The sequence below is a fragment of the Gorilla gorilla genome, chromosome 2 (genome assembly GCF_029281585.2).
Source record: "Gorilla gorilla gorilla isolate KB3781 chromosome 2, NHGRI_mGorGor1-v2.1_pri, whole genome shotgun sequence".
NCBI lineage: Eukaryota > Metazoa > Chordata > Mammalia > Primates > Hominidae > Gorilla > Gorilla gorilla.
In genome coordinates, this window is record NC_086017.1 from 115,544,374 (window position 1) to 115,568,186 (window position 23,813).

The following is a 23,813-nucleotide window of genomic DNA, read 5'->3' on the forward strand; positions in this document are numbered from 1 at the left end:
AACGCTGTGAAACCCCGTCTCTACTAAAATACAAAAAATTAGCTGGGCGAGGTGGCGGGTGCCTGTAGTCCCATCTACTCGCGAGGCTGAGGCAGGAGAATCACTTGAACCCGGGAGGTGGAGCTTGCAGTGAGCCGAGATCCTGCCACTGCACTCCAGCCTGGGCGACAGAGCGAGACTCTGTCTCCAAAAAAACAAACAGAAAAAACAAACAAACAAAAAACTCACAACTTTCTTACATGAAAGTTGAACCAGATTCATCCGGCACAGTTATAGTTTCAAAATAATTTGTTAAAATGACACTATATATGAGATTCTATTTCTATCCTATTGAACTATATGTCTATCTTTTTTGTTTGTTTGTTTGTTTGTTTTTGAGATGGAGTCTGGCTCTGTCGCCCAGGCTGGAGTGCAGTGGCGCGATCTTGGCTCACTGCAAGCTCCGCCTCCCGGGTTCACGCCGTTCTCCTGCCTGAGCCTCCGGAATAGCTGGGACTACAGGAGCCCATCACCGTGCCTGGCTAATTTTTTTGGATTTTTAGTAGAGCCGGGGTCTCACCGTGTTAGCCAGGATGGTCTCAATCTCCTGACCTCGTGATCCGCCCACCTCAGCCTCCCAAAGTGCTGGGATTACAGGCGTGAGCCACTGCGCCTGGCCGTGTATGTCTATCTTTTTGCCATTTATGTACTGTCTTAATGAATGCAACTTTATGATAAGTCTTGAAATCAGGTACTATGAGTCCTCTAAGTATTTTTATAAAGGCTATTCATGGGCTTTGTACTTTTAATATAATTTTAGATAAATTTTATAATCAGAAATAGTATACACTAGAAGACAATATATTGATATTGTCTAAACAATGAAAGGAAGAGGAAGGAAAATGTTGACTCAGAGTTCAGTATCTGGTGAAAATATCTTCAAAAAAATGGCGTAAAAATACGATTTCACATAATTGAAAGCTGAAATAATTTGTTAATAACACACCTAAATTACCAGCAAAGTGAAAGGGAATTTGTGAGTGTGAACGTTAAATTATTCCAGAAGGAAACTTGGATCTATGGAAATAATAGAGAGCACCATTATTTCCCTGTATGTGTCATTTTTCTCTGACTGCTTTTATGACTTTTTTCATTGGCTTTAGTTTTTAACAGTTTGACCATAATGTGCTTACAATGTGTGGTTTTATTTCCATTTTTTATCTACATGGTTTGCTTAGTATGATTCAGCAGGTCACATGTTTTTCTTGATAAATTTTTCTCTCTAATGTTAAATTGTATGGTTTCTATGACTTTATTTTAAATTCACAAATCCTTTCTTCTGCTGTCTCTACTCTGCGATTATGTCCTTTCAGGGAAGTTTTTATGTCAATTATTGTTCTCTTCAATTCTAGAATTTTCATTTAGTTTTATAAGTTTTTATTTCTCTGATTCTTTATCTCATTAAGACTATACATTTCATTAAATATATTTATAATGAGGGTTTTAAAGTTCCTTTTTGCTAGTTCTACATACGTATACTTCTTCAATTCATGCCTGAAATATATACAGGATGGAATTATGTGGATGGAACTTTTTGCTAGATGAATATATTAAAATAGGCCTGAATTTAAGAACTACTTTTACTCTTCACCAGTATATGGTCTGAAATTCATGATTCCTGTGGAGAAGATATAGGTCACTTGGGAGCCAGTCTTGAGATATATTAAATCATGCCTAAGGAGGCCAGTAGGAGACGGAAGATAATTTCAGAAGTAAGGGGTTGGGAAAGTACTTTTTGAAGTTCAGCAGAGGAAAGAATTTTGAACGACTCTCCAGGGTGATAAATTTGTCCATGTCAAGAAAGCTGATGGTGAGGGATTCTAAAGTAAAAGGATAATGTTTCAGCTATCTGAGAGTGTGCCCATAAGAAAAAAAAAAATTAACATTGCTGATTGCTAGAAGAAATCAATGCCAGATTAGTGAAAGTCAAGTAAAAGCTTTTCTGCATGCCTTCTTTTCTTTTCTTCCAATTTAACCCTGGAGGAGTTCAAAGTAATGTAATAATTGAGAAGCATAAAAATGTTAGACAATGATGCAGAGAATACCTCAATCAGGCCTACCTTTTTCACCAAATTCTCTTCATTTTAGGAGATTTGGGCTGGGCGAGGTGCAGTGGTAGAGATAGGGCAGTGAGAGAAAAAGATATGATTATTTCTTTGCAAATCTATACATTTGTAAAGAAATTAATAATTCATACGTTTCTTCACAGATCTCCAATTTCTAAGTTTTTGTATTTTGTTTTGTTTTCTTTTGCTTTTTTAAAATCTTAAATGAGACAGTTATTTTCTTAGTTGAGACTGTTCTGTGTCTAAAATAATAGAATATTTTAAATTATTACTTTCAAATAAAAACAATTTATGAGGTCTTGTAGAGATCAGTCAGGAGCAAGACAGGAACTAACCACATAAAGTGAGTATGAATAGGATGGGATTATATGTGAATAAAATTGTTTTCCAATTATCCCTTACAAGTACATATTGTTGAACTTCATTGGTGTGTTTTGCTCAAAATAAAATTTGCTTTGCCAGGTAGTGATAACAGCCTAGGACTGTTTTAAATTAAACTGTTGGGCTTTATTGTTTCATTTACTTATAAGGATTGATATATATTTATGATTCCTGGGGAAAGTCTTTTTGTTTTCTCCTGCCTAGAGCCAAGATAGGAGTCTCTATGCTCCCCTCTTTTTTAAAAATGACATCTTTTAAAGTTTAGTAACAAGGAATTCTGGCCTTATATGGGGCTTGAAAAAGTGATTCCCCATCTTGCCTGGGCCCAAGACTTTGCCTCCTGTCCCTTTAAACAGAAGGGCTAATGTACTAGATATAAGACGTTCCCTTCATTATAGCTGTCTACCTTGAAACTAGCTTGTCTTTGAATTCCTGCACGTATTTTGATGCGGTCTCTTAGAATTGTTTTTAATTTTGTTGCAAACTGAATCATGGTTGGGAGGGAAGAAGAGAGGTTTTTTTCTTAATGTTATTTAGCCTTTTGGTGTATTTTGTGGTTAAATTAATTTTCAGTATACCTTGTTGGTCATACTTCTGGTAATTGAAGCACTTTCATCTCTTTGAGGATAATTATCATATTTTTAAAATTCTTGATCAGTATCTTCTACTACAGTTTGTTTGGATTTTTCTCTCTCACTCTCTCTCTCTAAGTTCCTTAGACATCTGGTTGTTTGTGCCTCTCAGCTTACTTTCTTTTTGTCTTATTTTATTTTATTATTATTATACTTTAAGTTCTAGTGTGCATGTGCACAACGTGCAGGTTTGTTACATACGTATACATGTGCTGTGTTGGTTTGCTGCACCCATTAACTTGTCATTTACATTAGGTATTTCTCCTAATGCTATCCCTCTCCCATCCCCCCACCAAATGACAAGCCCTGGTGTGTGATGTTCCTCGCCCTGTGTCCAAGAGTTCTCATTGTTCAACTCCCACCTATGAGTAAGAACATGCAGTGTTTGGTTTTCTGTCCTTGAGATAGTTTGCTGAGAATGATGGTTTCCAGCTTCATCCATGTCGCTACAAAGGACATAACTCAACCATTTTATGCCTGTATAGTATTCCATAGTGTATATGTGCCACATTTTCTTAATCCAGTCTATCACTGATGGCCATTTGGGTTGGTTTCAAGTTGTTGCTATTGTGAATAGTGCCACAGTAAACATACGTGTGCATGTGTCTTTATAGTAGCATGATTTATAATCCTTTGGGTACATACCCAGTAACGGGATCACTGGATCAAATGGTATTTCTAGTTATAGATCCTTGAGGAATTGCCACACTGTCTTCCACAATGGTTGAACTAGTTTACACTCCCACCAACAGTGTAAAAGCATTCCTATTTCTCCACATCCTCTCCAGCACCTGTTGTTTCCTGACTTTTTAATGATTGCCTTTCTAACTGGTGTGAGATGGTACCTCATTGTGGTTTTGATTTGCATTTCTCTGATGACCAGGGATGATGAGCATTTTCTCATGTGTCTGTTGGCAGCACAGTCTTCTTTTGAAAAGTGTCTGTTAACATCCTTTGTCCACTTTTTGATGGGGTTGTTTGATTTGTTTCTTGTAAATTTGTTTAAGTTATTTGTAGATTCTAGATATTAGCCCTTTGTCAGATGGGTACATCACAAAAATTTTCTCCAATTCTGCAGGTTGCCTGTTCACTCTGATGGTAGTCTCTTTTGCTGTGCAGAAGCTCTTTAGTTTAATTAGATCCCATTTGTCAATTTTGGCTTTTATTGCCATTGTTTTTGGTGTTTTAGTCAGGAAGTCTTTGCCCATGCCTATGTCCTGAATGGTATTGCCTAGATTTTCTTCTAGGGTTTTTATAATTTTAGGTCTAACATTTAAGTCTTTAATCCACCTTGAATTACTTCTTGTATAAGGTGTAAGGAAGGGATCCAGTTTCAACTTTCTACATACGGCTAGCCAGTTTTCCCAGCACCATTTATTAAATAGGGAATCCTTTCCCCATTGCTTGTTTTTGTCAGGTCTGTCAAAGATCAGATGGTTGTAGATGTGTGGTGTTATTTCTGAGGACTCTGTTCTGTTCCATTGATCTATATCTCTGTTTTGGTACCAGTACCATGCTGTTTTGGTTACTGTAGCCTTGTAGTGTAGTTTGAAGTCAGGTAGCGTGATGCCTCCAGCTTTGTTCTTTCGGCTTAGGATTGTCTCAGCAATGTGGGCTCTTTTTTGGTTCCATATGAACTTTAATGTAGTTTTTTCCAGTTCTGTGAAGAAAGCCAATGGTAGCTTGATGGGGATGGCATTGAATCTATAAATTACCTTGGGCAGTATGGTCATTTTCACAGTATTCATTCTTGCTATCCATGAGCATGGAATGTTCTTCCATTTGTTTGTGTCCTCTTTTATCTTGTTGAGTAGTGGTTTGTAGTTCTCCTTGAAGAGGTCCTTCACATCCCTTGTAAGCTGGATTCCCAGGTATTTTATTCTTTTTGAAGCAATTGTGAATGGGAGTTCACTCATGACTTGGCTCTCTGTTTGTCTGTTATTGGTGTATAAGAATGCTTGTGATTTTTGCACATTGATTTTGTATCCTGAGACTTTGCTAAAGTTGCTTATCAGCTTAAGGAGATTTTGGGCTGAGACGATGGGGTTTTCTAAATATACAATCATGTCATCTGCAAACAGGGACAATTTGACTTTCTCTTTTCCTAATTGAATGCTCTTTATTTCTTTCTCTTGCCTGATTGCCCTGGCCAGAAGTTCCAACACTATGTTGAATAGGAGTGGTGAGAGAGGGCATCCCTGTCTTTGCCAACTTTCAAAGGGAATGCTTCCAGTTCTTGCCCATTCAGTATGATACTGGTTGTGGGTTTATCATAAATAGCTCTTATTATTTTGAGATATGTTCCATCAATACCTAGTTTATTGAGAGTTTTTAGCATGAAGGGCTGTTGAATTTTATCTAAGGCCTTTTCTCCATCTTTTGAGAGAATCATGTGGTTTTTGTCTTTGGTTCTGTTTATGTGATGGATTACGTTTATTGATTTGCCTATGTTGAACCAGCCTTGCATCCCAGGGATGAAGCCAATTCAATCTTGATAGATAAAATTTTTGATGTGCTGCTGGATTAGGTTTGCCAGTATTTTATTGAGGATTTTTGCATTGATGTTCATCAGGGATATTGGTCTAAAATTCTCTCTCTTTTTTTTTTTTTGTTGTTGTTGTTGTTGTTGTTGTGTCTCTGCCAGGCTTTGGTATCAGGATGATGCTGGCCTCATAAAATGAGTTAGGGAGGATTCCCTCTTTTTCTGTTGATTGGAATAGTTTCAGAAGGAATGGTACCAGCTCCTGTTTGTACCTCTGGTAGAATTCGGCTGTGAATACATCTGGTCCTGGACTTTTTTTGGTTGGTAGGCTATTAATTATTGCCTCAATTTCAGAGCCTGTTATTTGTCTATTCAGAGATTCAACTTCTCCCTGGTTTAGTCTTGGAATGGTGTATGTGTCCAGGAATTTATCCATTTCTTCTAGATTTTCAAGTTTATTTGCATAGAGGTGTTTATAGTATTCTCTGATGGTAGTTTGTATTTCTGTGGGATTGGTTGTGATATCCCCTTTATCGTTTTTTATTGCATCTATTTGATTCTTCTCTCTTTTCTTCTTTATTAGTCTTGCAAGTGGTCTATCAATTTTGTTGATCTTTTCAAAAAACAAGCTCCTGGATTCATTGATTTTTTTGAAGGGTTTTTTTGTGTCTCTATTTCCTTCAGTTCTGCTCTGATCTTAGTTATTTCTTGCCTTCTGCTAGCTTTTGAATTTGTTTGCTCTTGCTTTTCTAGTTCTTTTAATTGTGATGTTAGGGTGTCAATTTTAGACCTTTCCTGCTTTCTCTTGTGGGCATTTAGTGCTATAAATTTCCCTCTACACACTGCTTTGAATGTGTCCCAGAGATTCTGGTATGTTGTGTCCTTATTCTCATTGGTTTCAAAGAGCATATTTATTTCTGCCTTCATTTTGTTATGTACCCAGTAGTCATTCAGGAGCAGGTTGTTCAGTTTTCATGTAGTTGAGCAGTTTTGAGTGAGTTTCTTAATCCTGAGCTCTTATTTGATTGCGCTTTGGTCTGAGAGACAATTTGTTGTGATTTCTGTTCTTTTACATTTGCTGAGGAGTGCTTTACTTCCAACTATGTGGTCAATTTTGGAATAAGTGTGATGTGGTGCTGAGAAGAATGTATATTCTGTTGATTTGGGGTGGACAGTTCTATAGATGTCTACTAGGTCTGCTTGGTGCAGAGCTGAGTTCAAGTCCTGGATATCTTTGTTAACCTTCTGTCTCGTTGATCTGTCTAATGTTGACAGTGGGGTGTTAAAGTCTCCCATTATTATTGTGTGGGAGTCTAAGTCTCTTTGTAGGTCTCTAAGAACTTGCTTTATGAACCTGGGTGCTCCTGTATTGGGTGCATATATATTTAGGATAGTTCGCTCTTCTTGTTAAATTGATCCCTTTACCATTATGTAATGGCCTTCTTTGTCTCTTTTGATCTTTGTTGGTTTAAAGTCTGTTTTATCAGAGATTAGGATTGCAACCTCTGCTTTTTTTTTTTTTTTTTGCTTTCCATTTGCTTGGTAGATCTCCCTCCATCCCTTTATTTTGAGCCTGTATGTGTCTCTGCACATGAGATGGGTCTCCTGAATACAGAACATTGACGGGTCTTGACTCTTTATCCAATTTGCCAGTCTGTGTCTTTTAATTGGGGCATTTAGCCCATTTACATTTAAGGTTCATATTGTTATGAGTGAATTTGATCCTGTCCTTATGATGTTAGCTGGTTATTTTGCCCGTTAGTTGATGTTGTTTCTTCCTAGCATCGATGGTCCTTACAATTTGGCAAGTTTTTGCAGTGGCTGGTACTATGTGTTCCTTTCCATATTTAGTGTTTCCTTCAGGAGCTCTTGTAAGGCGGGCCTGATGGTGACAAAATCTCTCAGCATTTGCTTGTTTGTAAAGGATTTTATTTCTCCTTCACTCATGAAGCTTAGTTTGGCTGGATTTGAAATTCTGGGTTGAAAGTTCTTTTCTTAAAGAATGCTGAATATTGGCCCCCACTCTCTTCTGGCTCGTAGGGTTTCTGCAGAGAGATTTGCTGTTATTCTGATGGCCTTCCCTTTCTGGGTAACCCGACCTTTCTCTCTGGCTGCCCTTAGCATTTTTTCCTTCATTTCAACCTTGGTGAATCTGACAATTACGTGTCTTGGAGTTGCTCTTCTCGAGGAGTATCTTTGTGGTCTTCTCTGTATTTCCTGAATTTCAGGGTTGGCCTGCCTTGGGGAATTTCTCCTGCATAACATCCTGAAGAGTGTTCACCAGCTTGGTTCCAGTCTCCCTGTCACTTTCAAGTACACCAATCAAATTTAGATTTGGTCTTTTCACATAGTTCCATATTTCCTGAAGGCTTTGTTTGTTTCTTTTTACTCTTTTTTCTCTAAACTTCTCTTCTCACTTCATTTCATTCATTTGATCTTCAATCGATACCCTTCATTCCACTTGATCGCATAGGCTACTGAAGCTTGTGCATGCGTCACGTAGTTCTCCTGCCATGGTTTTCACCTCCATCAGATCATTTAAGGTCTTCTCTACACTGTTTATTCTAGGTAGCCATTCATCTAATTTTTTTGCAAGGTTTTTAGCTTCCTTACGATGGGTTCGAATATCCTCCTTTAGCTCAGAGAAGTTTGTTATTACTGACTTTCTGAAGCCTACTTCTGTCAACTTGTCAAAGTCCTTCTCCATCCTGCTTTGTTTCATTGCTGGTGAGAAGCTGTGATGCTTTGGAGGAGAAAGAGCACTCTTCTTTTTAGAATGTTCAGCTTTTCTGCTCTGGTTTCTTCCTGTTTTTGTTTTGGTCTTTGGTGATGGTGACCTACAGATGGGGTTTTGGTGTGGATGTCCTTTTTGTTAATGTTGATACTATTCCTTTCTGTTTGTTAGTTTTCCTTGTAAGAGTCAGGTCCCTCGGCTGCAAGTCTGTTGGAGTTTTGCCGGAGGTCCACTCCAGCAAACCCTGTTTGCCTGGGTATCACAAGCAGAGGCTGCAGAACAGCAAATATTGCAGAACAGCAAATATTGCAGAACAGCAAATATTGCTGCCTGATCCTTCCTCTGGAACTTTGTCTCAGAGGGGCATCTGGCTGTATGAGGTGTCAGTCGGCCTCTACTAGGAGATGTCTCCCAGTTAGGCTACACAGGGTTCAGGGACCCACTTGAGGAGGCAGTCTGTCCGTTCTCAGTGCTCAAACACCATGCTGGGAGAACCACTGCTCTCTTCAGTGCTGTTAGACAGGGAAGTTTAAGTCTGCAGAAGTTTCTCCTGCCTTTTGTTCAGCTGTGCCCTGCCCCTGGAGGTGGGGTCTACAGAGGTGGGCAAGCCTTGTTGAGCTGTGGTGGGCTCCACCCAGTTCGAGTTTCCCAACCACTTTGTTTACCTACTCAAGCCTCAACAATGGCGGATGCCCCTCCCCCAGCCAGGCTTGCCGCCTTGCAGTTTGATCTCGGGCTAACAGTGAGCAAGGTTCCTTGGGCATGGGACCCACTGAGCCAGGTGCGGGATATCATCTCCTGGTGTGTCGTTTGCTAAGACCATTGGAAAAGTGCAGTGTTTAGGTGGCAGTGTCCTGATTTTCCCAGTACAGTCTGTCACGACTTCCTTTGGCTAGGAAAGGGAAATCCCTTGACCTCTGGCGCTTCCCAGGTGAGGCAATGCCCTGCCTTGCTCGGCAAGGCATCCCCTTTCCGTGGACTGCATCCACTTTCCAACCAGTCCTAATGAGATGAACCAGATACCTCAGTTGGAAATGCAGAAATCACCAGTCTTCTGCGTTAATCATGCTGGGAGTTGCAGACAAGAGCTGTTCCTATTAGGCCATCTTGGAATGGAACCTCTCTTTTTGTCTTATTTTTAAGAGGGGTGAGGTGCATGCCCCAAGGCAGACAGCTCACATCTCCCTGAGACTGGCTTAATTCTTTCTCTTCCATTCACTTTCCAGTCACTGGGTAATCCTGTCATCCTGTGACTCTCTGTATATCAGACCTAGACACTCACTGCTCTAGTCAGAGCACTTAATATTCTAAAGGTGTTAGTTAGGGAACTAAAATGCTTAAGGACAAGTGGGTCAACCTGTCTTATTGTCATTTGCTTGTCAGTCCCTAACCAGCCCTTAGTAACATGTTCTCAGGCCAATCTCTGCAGTGGTGGAGAAGCAGGCAGTGACATTCCTAAGGAAATGGGATGCTCCCCAAGCCTATTGTGGGACTGCAGGACCAGTCTTGGCTGTGTCTTGGGCTAATACTATTCTCACCAGCATTCAACTGCCCTGTCTCTCCCGAGGTTTAATTTAATTAATGTCCCAGGTAGGATGAAGCAGGATAGTGTGAGATTTTATCATGCTACTTAGAACAGCACACAATTTAAAACTTAGGAATTGCTTATTTCTGGAATTTACCATTTAATATTTTTGAACCATGATTGACCATGGGTAAATAAAACGTTGGAAATTAAAACTATGGATAAGGGGGAATTACTGTATTTTAATGGATTTAAGTGAAAAACTAATAAACAGTTACTGAGCATTTAGCATGTTTTAGACAATAAACTCATTTTCTATACATGATCTCAATTTATTTTGGCTAAAATCCTCCAAAACAAAAGTAATTATTTACTTTTTAAATGGAATGAAAGGAGAGAACAGAGTCAAGGTAAGTAACTAGGAAAGGATCAAACTCACAGTTTGTGGTATAGCCAGAATACTAAATCCAGATCGGTTTGATTCCAAAATTGTTGCTCTCAACATATGCTATAACCAACGTGGGAACCAGATCACACCACATAATACCTAAATGTTCTGTGGTACAGTGATATTGACTAAAATGAATTTGGAGGTCTTTTAATTCTATAAATTCAATGTTAAACTTGTTCAATATTTGTGAAGTAAGATATACCTGTAGTCATGAAAACATTCCACTTGTTTCATTGCAGGAAAAAAAATTAGTAATGCATATAGAACATTTTCTAAGTAAACATCTAATTTGTGATATACATTGAAGGATATTTGTTTATAGAATTTTTTTGTTAAAAATTAGAATTAAGGATTTAGAACCTAAATACTTTATTACAGTTAAAGATTTCTGTGGTCTTTCTTTTTTTAAAATAAGGGAAAACTCAAGTAGGAATAAATTATTTTAATGCAATAATGAAAAAATTATTTTAAATTATTCATACATAAGAAAAAATTCAAAACAAAATCTGTATAGACTTACTTTAATCACATTGATTATGTTTAAATACATTTAAAATTCCTTATTTCTTGTTTAGTAGCAACCCAACTAAAGTTCCTGTGCGTATTTTTAATGTGCTGCTAGATACGGATAAACAAATCAATGATGCTGCCATAAACTTCACTGGGGAAGTTCTTGGTTTCAGCTAAATTGGTTTGTCATCTAAACACTAAAGTTCCATTTTTGGTGGAGTCTACGGTCAGATATAAAAAACTACTTAAAAGACAAGTAGCTGATCACTATTACACTTTTACCAATTTTAAATTTGGTAAATCCCAGAGAATCAAATTCATTCACTGAGCCATTCAAATAAAGAAACAATAAACAGGCATTCAAGTGATAAACCTGGACAGTGGTCATCACTATATGGGCACTGGCAGGGGCACATGAGACACAAAAACTGACTGTAGATTTTGCATACTTCAGAAACTTGCTTACAGTATCATTTTCACTAACATAAAAAAGCACATTTTAATTTATAGGAATTTTAAAAATATGGGTCCTATAATTTAATAATGTATGAAGGGAAAAGTGGGCCAGGTAACGCCTAAACACACAATGAGTTCTGTTATAGAATTGGGAAGCCTATGATTAGAGAACCCAAATCTTTTATAGTATACAGTAAACCTGCCTGATGTTTGCTCCAAAAGGATATGTTATCTTTATTATACTGGACAGTAAACAAATCTGCCCTTTGTTCTACAAGGAAATACTACCTCTATCTTCCAAGTGTCTTCACTATACAAACATACTTGAAAATATAGGTCAAAACAAAAGCAGTCAGTATTTCGATAGACATGCAGAAATGACAGATTTGACAAAAGACATACACAAACTGGAGAATTATTTACCAATATTCTCCAATTAATAACTCTATCACACAATATAACTGTACCCAACTTTTATTATTGGTAGTCTTCTGAATTTCTCAATAATTATTTTTCTCTCTCCACTATAGAAAATAAAAATAATAGGTTTTATAACCATGGAGCATCATATCTTTAGTCCCTACTTTTCTGACTCCATGTATAACATTGAGGATTGTGAAAGGAAAATAAATTTGGGGGCCTCAAAATCACTAAGCTAAAGGAAAAAGTCATGGTGGGAACCGCTTAGGGCAAACTTGCCTCCCATTCTATTCAAAGTCATCCATCTGCTCACTAAGATAGATGCATATCTGATTGCCTCTTTTGGAAAGGCTGATCAGAAACTCACAAGAATACAACCATTTATCTCCCAACTACCTGTGACCTGGAAGCCCTCTCCCTGCATCAAATTGTCTATCCTTTCTGCACAGGACCAATGTACATCTTATGTATATTGATTAGTGTCTCATGTCTCCCTAAAATGTATAAAACCAAGCTGTACCCTGACCACCTTGGGCACATGTCATCAGGACCCCCTGAGGCTGTGTCACAGGCACACATCCTCAACCTTGGCAAAATAAACTTTCTAAATTAACTGAGATCTGTCTCAGATATTTGGAGTTCACAGGATTAAATAGGAAACTAAGCAAATCTTTGGCCTAAGGTGGCTCGTAGTCAAGAAAAGGAGCTAGATATGTAGCTAGCTCCATAGATGAGTTGTATTATAACAGAAGTGCATACAAGGTTAAAACAGTAGAAAGGAAGCACTCGGTTTTGCATAAGAGGCCCCTTTCTGCATGGTTCTCTATCTAGAAAAGCAGACTCTTTGTTTTTCAGAGGAGGTAAATTTCAAGCTGTGTTTTGAAGGATAAGTAGGTTTTTAGTAAATAAGGTAGAGGGATGGGATAGGAAAAAAGGTGCAGGCAATAGAAACAGACAAGACGTGCTTTAAGAAAAAGCACGATACATTATAGGATTTGTAAAGGCTTGTTATATTTAGAACATATGGTAAGGATGACAGGATAGAAAATGATTCTGAAAATTATAGGCAGGCTGCATCACAAATGACATTCCATTGTAAGGTATGTGGACTTCGATCTAAGATAGCAGAAACCAATAAAAATTTAAGTAAGTATATCAATTTGATATGACACTACCACTTTCCAGCCCAGGGAGAGTAATGGCGATTCCTTATTCTGTATATGCATGGCCCTTTACTTGATGCACAGATGTTAATAAAAACTACAAGAGATAATTTCTTATTCTTCTTGAAATCTAGTTCAGACAAATTATAGTGCATTCTGATAGCAAAAAAGGAGGTGGAGAATTTTGCTTGCCATTCAGTATTCAATAAGCTGGTTCATTCACACATGGTTGGAAAAGGTAAAATACTTAAGGTTTCTGACAATTTAGTGACAGTAGCACTGGCTTGCAATGGTAGTAGGAGTGGTAGGCCAAAAAGCTTATTCTAGTTGACTCAGACTAGTCAAGGTTTACTGTCAATGAGCCCTTCGTTATATAGGGTTAGTTGAGTGTATTTCTGACTTTTATTTTGGAGTGGTCAGGCAAGGTATTGAAAAGGCAACTCAATGATATCAAAAATGACCAGATGTTTAGGGATTATTTTCCCCAAATGCATCAAGTATATGCAGACATTCAGGGAAAAATAGTTCTTTAGGAGAAACAGAACAAACAACAACAACAAAAAACTGCACCTATCCTTTAAAGAGCACCCTTGAAAAATACTAGTTGTCATTTTTGAGCACATGCAATGTTCAAGACACTAAAAGAGTGATGAGTTTTATATATATTTAATGTAATTATTGATATGACCAAAACAAAATAGGTATGGTTTTTTACACTTTTTTTTTTTTTACAAATGACGAAACTGAGACACAGGTGTTAAATTATCTTCTTCAAAGTCATGAAAGGACTAAGTCAAGATTCAAAGATTCACAATAAGATAGTCTGCCTCCAGAGGCCATATTCTTTTTTTTTTTTTATTTTTTTTATTTTTTTTATTTTTTACATTTTTTTTTTTATTATACTTAAAAGCAGTTACATACTTAAATAGAAGACAATGATCACATTGAAATTTCAAACACTGTTGATAGCTATAATGTAAGCTATCAGCCACTTTACAAGTTGCTTGTTGATCGGCCCCTTTATTTCTAAGGCCTACAGTCTTTAATTTCTCTAGGGCAGAGTGTAAGAAAAAAAGACTTCTCTATTTGAAAGTGGGTTTTGCTTGGGAATTGTACAGAGAGACTCCTTACCAAGATGAGTTGTGACACAGAGCTGTTTGGTTTGGGCAACATCTCCGAGTTGCACTGTGGAAGTAGGTTTGGTAGGGATGGGCAATGTTATACACAAGGAGATTGGATAGTCTCTAAAGTGAAAAATCAATGTGTATTTAAAGAAGTTAGTGATAGAAATAGAAAGGCACAAATTACAATTGGTATCTTGGCGATAAAAGCAGAAAACTTAGTAATTAATTAAATTATGAATTTATAAAAAGAGCAAGTAGGTCCTGTGATGACTGGAAAAACTGTTCTCAATGTAGAAGAGTTTCCTCAAAAGAAAGAGCAGGCTTCAGGGATTTCTGTTGCTGGATTTCTGTTGCCTGTTGGAAATCCAAGTAGAGGTGTCCAATGAGTAGCTTTTGAACGTGTTCTTGGTGAAAGAGTAAAATCTAGGATGGATCTCAAATGGGTAGCCACAAGTCTATTTTGAGTGTTAGAAGCCACAGGAATGGGAAGATTACCTAGAAACAGGGTGCAGAATGAAGCAAAATAATTCTGAGGAGCTCTGAGGAATGTCCTGGTATCAAAAGAAGATGGGAATGGATATTCATAGAGAAGAGATTGAAAATAGCACAGTTTCATAGACACCAAAGAGGTTTCTAAAAGCAAAATGTTTTCAACCAGGTTTTACTCTGGTAAGAAGTAAAATTATTTTACTAATTGTGCCAAATATAAGATTGCTGGTTACCTTAGCAAGTGGCTCCTACTAGTCCTTTAAAAGGCACTTGCTAAGGCCACCAACAGTCAATCTGTGTAAATATGAATTAAAAATGTAAGAAAGAATTAAATTACTCTTTCAAGAAGTAAAAGCATTAGGTAGAAGAATAATAATAGAGTTATATAACTAGGCGACACATTGTCAAAGACTATTTTTGTTAGTTTTAGAGACAAAATATCTGAAAAATTTTTAGAGATGTGAAGAACTGGTATAAAGTGGCAGTTTGAAATTAGGAAACATGATAATTTATGAAGCATAAAATGTCTTAGAATAGAGCTAGAACACTAATATTCCATTTTTTTCAGATATGTTTACATTATTATCCCCAGTTTAAAGATGAGAAGGCAGAGATATGAAGCAAAAGACTCTAACAAAGGAACATATCAAAAAAAGCGTGAGAGGAAGAGAAAACCCAAATATGAATTAAACCATTAAGGTTTGCTTTTCTATTATACAATGTGCTACAATAAAAATATAGGATTGTAGCCTGGGCAACATGGCAAAACCTCATCTCTACAAAGAAAAAAACCACATATATATATATATATATATATATATATATATATATATGCACACACACAAAATTACCTGGGTGTATGGTGGTACAAACCTGTAGTCACAGCTACCTGGGAGGCGGAGGTGGGAGAATCACTTAGCCCAGGAGACCGATGCTGAAGTGAGCTGTGATCATGCCACTGCACTCCAGCCTGGGCAACAGAGTGAGACCCTGTCTCAAAAAAAAAAAAATATATATATATATATATATTTATTTATATACAAAACATTTATATATAAAATTTATATATATATCCTTATATATTTTATATATAAAATATATATATAATATGTGAGTCAAGATTTGTATACTGCCATATGTACACACGCACATCACGCTGACAATATAAAACAACATACACTTTCACTTAACTAAAAAGTATTTAGTTCAAACCACACTTCAAGAGAAATCAATTGTCACTTTCTCTTTTTGAGCCCCTATATGATTTAAATTTTCAATCAACTATATTTCCTCAAATTGACTACTTTGATATTTGAAATTACTTAAATAAGCTTATATATGTGTACTCAAATAATGTTGATCTTAAAATGATCACTATGTATTTCAGTTTATTTGCTATGCAAATATTTGTAATCTATTATAGCCATTCTTCCAACAGCAAAAAATAAATATAAAACATACAATGGCCATTATATTATAGCTGCTCTTCTATGCAGTAGATGTGTATAAAAATGTAGGTATGTATCACCTTACATTAGTGGGTGCAGGGGACGTGGAGAGTAAGATGTACCACCATCTCCTCAAACAGCTTGCAAACTGATTTAAAAATATATATATACTCAGCATTTGTAGGACATTCTTTTCATCCCATTTTGTTTGCAAACAAGTTTATCTGCGTGACTTATCCAATGCCAGGTGTGGGTAGGCTGCTAAATTTGCATTGATTTATTTAAAGTACTTTTTGTGATCAAATGCAGATATTTGCAAGAAGGCTAGCTGAAATGAAAAATCTGTTTGTAGCCAAGTAACAAAGTGAGGGAAGGCCACATCCATGACTTTGACCTTATTAGCATGGTGTTCTGAACCACTCCATTAACTGGCCACAGAGATATTGATAAATATGCACATATATAAAGACAGAGTGCCTAACATAATGTGTTCTAAACAGATTCTCCTATGAAGCAATTTGCATTTTCAAAAATATATGAATCTATGCATATTTTCAAAGTCGATAAGAAGATACTGTAAAAATATCCCTTTAACTTTCTTCCAAATTAAATGCCAATGCAAATAAAATTGCTGAGATTTGAAACACAATAATCTATGTTCTTCGTTTAGACAAAATGTAATCTCTATTATACAAAAATGAACACCAGATTTCTAGTAAATTATTTATGTTGACTGATACACATGATGGTCAGAGTTGGAGATACTGTCAAGCCAAAGCACCAGAATAAGAAATGGTATCAAGCACTATCAATTATGAGTTGCTTCCCTTTTAGGTTTCCATATTACTTTGTTCTCATATATACTAGTAAATGTCCATGTTGTACTCTAATTTGTTGCTTACATTTTATGCCATGAAGGGATGAGTCTCTAAATAGCTGTACCATATCTTTGTCTTCTTGAAATTTCTGTCATTTTCCAATGTTTCTGCCTATAGTATATTTTCAGTTAATGCTAATTTTATAAGGCAGTGGATTAGTATTTCATTCTGTCTTTCTATTATCATCATCAATAATCATAAGACATTATAAGAGACCTTATACTTACAAAGACTGTAACAAAAACATATATTCACATATTAAAAAAATATTTATGGTGGAGGTTTCAGTTATATCAATCTGGTCTGATTTAGAAACTGATAATTATTTTTAGAGGTGCCTCCAATATGTTGCTTTTTTATTTTTTATTTTAACGTATTCAGAAATAGCTATCTTATTTAATCATTGTGTCAGTTATGATAAACTTGTCTATTTCTGCCCCTAGAAGATAACTATTTGATCATTAATCCATAACTGGATACTCATCCAGTCCTATATATTTCCTCCCACTGAGGGATTAAGTTGTCTTACTAAGATTTTGTTGTTAATATTTTTCTTGTTCTTTTTTTTTCTTTTTCCTTTTCTTTTTTATTTGGCTTAAAGAGCCATGTAATAACATGGATTAAACACAGAAATACATACATATTGACATCGCTGTAACTAATCAGGATAAGAACAACAATACAGTTTTGTCTTTATTGATTAGAGACATTGGAAAGAGAACAAAGGTTAATTTAATGCAGTATTGGTTAGGAGATTGGAAATATTTTCCTCTAAAGACCATAAAGCCAACTATCATAATAGGATTCTCACTTTGCCTTAAAACAAGTCAGAATGATTCCATTCTATTTCACAAATGGCAACAAATCTCTTAGGTTTATTGTAATATTTTAGTCAAATAAACATCTAAAAATTTAGCACACAAAAGACTAAACATGAGGAGTAAAACTGAAAACAGAAGTGTAAAAATAAATCAGAGCAATTATTCCCATCTCCATGGAATCTCAGGATTGCCAGTCCTTACAAGGTCCCTATGATGATCAGAGAGAGTAAAGTAATTCTCTAACTAAGCCTGCATGTCAAGGAAGTCACTTTACTCTGCCCACAGCCCAATTAACTGGCTTTGGATTCCAAGAGGTAATGATGAGCTAATTAAATTACCTTTGGATGATGAACAAGAAAACTGCTTCTACCACATTTACTCACCTCTTTTTCAACAAGAATAATGCTTCATGATTTAATTGTAAACATCATTGACCTGATGGAAGGATCAGAGAAAATTCCTTAAAAGGTCTCAAAACTCATTACTATGGGTATTTTTTCCCTTGAAGTAAAAATGACAATCATTTCTTTAGGCCTACAAGGTGAACCTGGGACCAATGGGAGAGGGTGTGTAGACATAAATGCGATATCCCACTTTAAAATCCAATTTTGACCAGTGAGGTGAAAAATAATGGAATACTGCTCACATTTCTTCCTTTTAAATGCAATCAATCTGGGTAAATGGGAAGAGGAGAATAGAACAGTTTTTTTTCCCTTCTTTGCATAGATAATGACTAATCATTATTTAAGTCCACTACCTGTATCAAAAACAAGCCTGTGATTCTTAACGCTATAATTCTTTACTTTCACTGGCTTTGCTTCTGTATTTTAAGGTAATTCTCATCATCATCAAAATAATCATTATCAGCACCAATTCACAATACAGTATTTATTGAGTACTTACTATTTGCCAAACTATGCTAAATAATTAAAATGTAATATCTGGCTTAATTCATAATTTACCATTGCTTTCTCCATTTTAAAATGGAAGAAATTGAGGCCTATGAAGAATAAATTGTAAATCTAAAAAATTGACTTGAACTCAGAATGATCCAAGAACCTGATTTTTAACCACTTCCCAAAAATATAATGTAAATGGCTGAGCTATATTATGAGGGGGGAAAGGAAATTATAATTACATAGCTAGAAGTACAGTGTCTTCATACATAAGAAACTGTCAGAAAAAAAGGCAAGATATCCAAAATCCATTCTGTTTGTCTTTGTTTTAGCCTGTTAATGGTCTAGCATCTGTCACTTTTTGGCCAATTCTAATGAGAAGTTAAAATGATCTGTAATAATAAGAAGTCACTGGGTACAGAGTTAGATTTCTTTTAACTACAGACAATAGAACCCTCTAATACTTTACACTATTATAATGTGCATCCATATGTTATTCTAAAGAGCTTTAAAGGATAAAAACTGATCTGCTATGGAAAATTATATAAAGATTGCCAAACAAAAAAAACGTGCTTTGACTCTAGAAGAGAGCATTTCCCAAGATATGATTCTACTCTTTAGCTAAATGCTAAATATTCTCCATATATTCCTCCCAAAGAGGGAGATTTAAGACAATAATTAATGTCTATTCTAGATCACACAATTTGGTTTATAGCTCCCAGGTGATGGCTAGAAAATGTGAAATTTATTTCTGCAGACCAAAAACACACTGAAAACACACCGATGACTGCAAGTCTGTTTAGAGGGTAGAATGCAGCTAGTTGGAATGGAATAGGGTTGGAAAGTAGAGGGACATCTGGGATAATTCAATGTAAGTTGTGTCTTTCTAGAGAGGAATCAGAAATTGACTGGAAATTATTAAATCTAAAAGAGGAATCACTATACATACCAATGTTCTTGTCAGATTTTGTTCGTGTGTATTGAAAATCATAGTTTCATTTTAATATGTGAAGCTCTTTTTATAATACAATAATATAGGTTCAGCAGAATATTATATAAATTGAACGAATCCCTCCAAATAGGAGTAACTTACTTAATAATTATGTGCAGAATTGAGAAACTACCTGCAAGCAGAAAAATAAACAAAACGCTTCACACAGATTATCCAGCAACAGCCTCCACATATGCACGCACACACACTCTCAAACTCATTCTAACATGGGCATGCATACACTCACACATGAAAGTAAGAGATGCATATGTCATTTCCGTTTTCTAGATTAATAGCTAAAAATATAAAAATGCAAATAAATGGACTACCATCTGGTAAGAAAGTAAGTACGATGATCCTAGGTATACCCTGTTCCTTGGTCTACATCATTAAACTATATTTCTTCCTTTTATTGGCTTCAATTACCCGTATTGCATCTTCTAAAGGGCAAGAATAAATACTTGTTTAGATGAGAGTTGGTCCTATTTTGTTTAGAAGACTGAAAGCAGAGAGGCTTTATAATGCAGAATAAAATAGAGACAAACTTAAAATGTAAGAGGCAGTTAGTGAAGAATCCTGTTTTAGATAAGCTTATACTAAAAAAGTATACAGAATATGATGCAGAGTTTTTCTCATTCTGTGTAGGATATTTTCATCTCTGTTATTTCAAATCTTTAACAATTCTAAGTGTTTCTAAAATCCCAAATGTAGCAAGTAAGGAAATTTTCAGTTATATAATAAACTTTTTCTTTCTCAGGGAAAAGTATTTCACTTAAATAAGGTAAGGATGACAAGGAACATATAACAGTAAATAAAATGTAGCAAACTAAGTATTTCTTATTTAACGGCATTCTTACTCTATAATAATCAGTCCTAATTTTTCTTTTATCAGACGATTTATGTAGTGTTATGAGCTCTACTTGGAAAGCTATTTTATCCATTTTATATTCTTCCAAGAAGTCTAGGAGCCTACTTAGGCATCTATAATCAGAAACATTGGATCTTTGCAAATTAGACTTAATAAATCCTCATTCTCTACTCACTAGAAAAAAATCATGAAGGAATGAAAGAGTATTGGCCTAAATCTCTGTCAAACCTCACCTTTAATTTGCAGGACCCTTGAGAAATGTGAAACTATCCTATAAGAGATTTGACTTTTTAGTCCAAGAAACATGAAAGAGACCAAAGTTGAATGTGCAGTCGAGGAGGGAGTGGAGGCCACTCTGTGGCAGGATGCACAGCCACAAACACTTGTGAACAAAGTAAATATTGGTTCTCGGTTTTCTTTTTAGAGTTATTTGAGTATCTAGTAATGCTAGAAAATAATGAAGGTTTTCACATCAGCAAATGTTCAGGACAAAATCCTAGCTATCAAATTAGAATTCACACATATACTCACACATACATATATCAAGAAACTTGGTAAATTATGCTATTAGTTATTTAGAATTTATTTCTTCTTATTCTTAAATCAGAATTATAGAATCTCTGTGCCAGGAACATCATCAAATAAATTATCTATTTTATTTAACTTACAATCAATTTTCTCTTACCTCTAAAAATATATACTTCCAAAACATCTCCTTTTTTTAATCTTTTTCGATTTTTACTGATTAATTCCAGATTATATTTCCATCAAAAATTATTTTTCTTAAATTGATTTCAAAAAGAATCATGGGGAGAATGTATAGTACCCTCTTCACACAATAAGAAAGATTACTTTGACAGATGGTCCTTCTGTGTTTATTAGTAGGTGAAGCTGAGTTTGAACACCCAAGAGTTAAGAGCTGAAACTGAAGAATTCAGATGTTATCCAAAAATATCCTTCAGCCCAAACTCATTCCAATTTCCTACATTTTATTCTTTAACAATGTTTCTTCCAGAAAGATAATGGTTTCTCAAAAAACTCTTATATACTTTTCTGTCTTTAGTAAGTGCTAGATGAACCAAAAAGGAGTGACACATTATTGATTACAATCTGAATTTCTAATAAGAACCCAAAGTTTACATTTAATTCAAAAATATCTAATCAAATAAAATGAATTAAGAATAAAACAGTTTTGTCATTATTTTCTGGTTATGAAAAATATAGAACTTATAATGTCAGGCAAATTGACTGCAGGTGGCCCCCAATTTAAAATAGTTTGACCTAAGACTTTTCAACTTTATGATGGTGTGTGAAGGTGGTATACATTCGATAGAAACTGTACTTTGAGTACCCATACAACCATTCTGTTTTTCACCTTCAGCTCAGCATTTAATACATTATATGAGATATTCAATACTTTATTACAAAATAAGCTTTATATTAGATGATTTTTTCCCAATTGTAGGCTAATGAAAATGTTATGAATCACATTTAAGGTAGGCTAAGCTAAGCTATGATATTTGGTAAGTAAGTTAGGTGTATTAAATGCACTTAATTATATTTTATGATGGGTTATTAAAACTTAACTCTATTATAAGTTGAGGAGCATCTGTAAGCATATTCGAAGTGATTTCCAGTGATTTTTATTGTAATACTGTCTTTAAATTTATATTTTATAGGGTATATTCTATGATATCTTATCCTTTATAAACATTAGCAAGTGTTATATATCTACACAAGGGTATTCCATTATATGATGGCATAAAATATATATACATGGATAAGTGGATATGGGGTTCATGAGTTGTTTTGGGTATTCTATCTAACTTAGTTTATAAATTATTATTTAAATTGTAACAACATGGAAATCAACTGACATTTTTCAACCAAACGTCAGTTTGAAGGGAATTTGTGTTCTCCATGATAAAGGCAATGACATTTACTTGTGATTTTTAAAAGTAAGCCTAAAAAATTTCTGAAATCAGTTTATTTTCCCTGAAGTTTACCAAATTTATTGTATATAGCTCTGAACTATTACCAAGAGAGATAATTATACTACTATTGAATTATTTGTCTTTTATCCATGTATATCAAAGCACTTAGTAAACATAAAGTTCTTTTTTAAATAAAGTATATAAAAATGTGTTGACTTATTAAGGCACTGCCTCTGGCAGAGGCAAAGATTACTAAAATGGATTATTCATTGGCTTGATATTCAAGACTACCCATTTACTTATCCATTGACCCACTGTCTCTAAGGCAACAAGAGCTGTAGCACAGCATTGTGAGCAAGTACCCATTAAGAAAATGCTTTTCACGCAAGAAAGCCCATCTGACTCTTAAACACGTTCTAATCGAAGAGATCTCAAAAGCTCATAGAAAATTGCCTTGTTTCCAGTAAACGGAACCACCCTTCAAGTATGTTTACTGAATGCAGTAAGGGAACTTGTGCCCAGATATGAAAAGTTTCCACCTTTTGAAAAGTATGTCTAGAGCCTTGTAAAGTATAGAAACATATGAAGATTTCTCACTTTTATTCCTTCAGAAAATTAAGATGGAACTTTAAAAAAGGTCACAAGAAAGACCAGTGAAAGCTTTTATGGAGAGTTTCCACTTCCCTGAAGAATACATAATCTGTCAAGAGATGGATCAGATTACTACCATTGAAATAACTGCTTAGATTTAGTTCAACTAGAATCACTAAAGATGCACATCCTCAGGTTTTAATAAAGAAAAAAACTAAATACCTAATATTTCACATCCAAAGTTTTAAAAGTACAGATTAATCTGTTGCCTACAGAGTAAACTACATATTACCATATATATGTATATTCTCATTATGCTTTAAAATTTTAGAGCTTACTGTATGCAATTATGTTTAAAAATTGTCACAAATTATGCATTTTTCAAAAACCCAGCAATGTAGCAAAATTTAATATTGTATAAATCAACAAGAACATATTTGAGTGTTATTGTGAGCCATTTGATTGAGGGATACTATTTTAATGATGTATCTTTATTTCCTTCATTTTAATAAACAATATATGTTGTTCCAGTCAAAAAGTTTTCTTATATGCACATTCACATAATTTCAGAATGTTTTAGGAAGTTTTTTTAAAGAACTGGCCTCATAGTATTAAAATATGATAATTATTACACAAACTATACTCAAAGTTTTCTTTTTATAAAACCTTACCCAAATAAAAGAGATCAAAATGAGTTTAAAGCTATAGGTGGTAATGAAAACCTAAATGGAACACAATGGATGTATAAGCCTAATTTCAAATGACCAATATGAGTTATACACATATATTATCTACATTTACATAATTGATAGGTAGCCATTCTCAAGTCATTCAGAGAGATGTTTAAGATACACAGTTGACTCATAAAAACATGTTACAAAAGGCCATTTGCAGATGATCATTCATAAATTAAA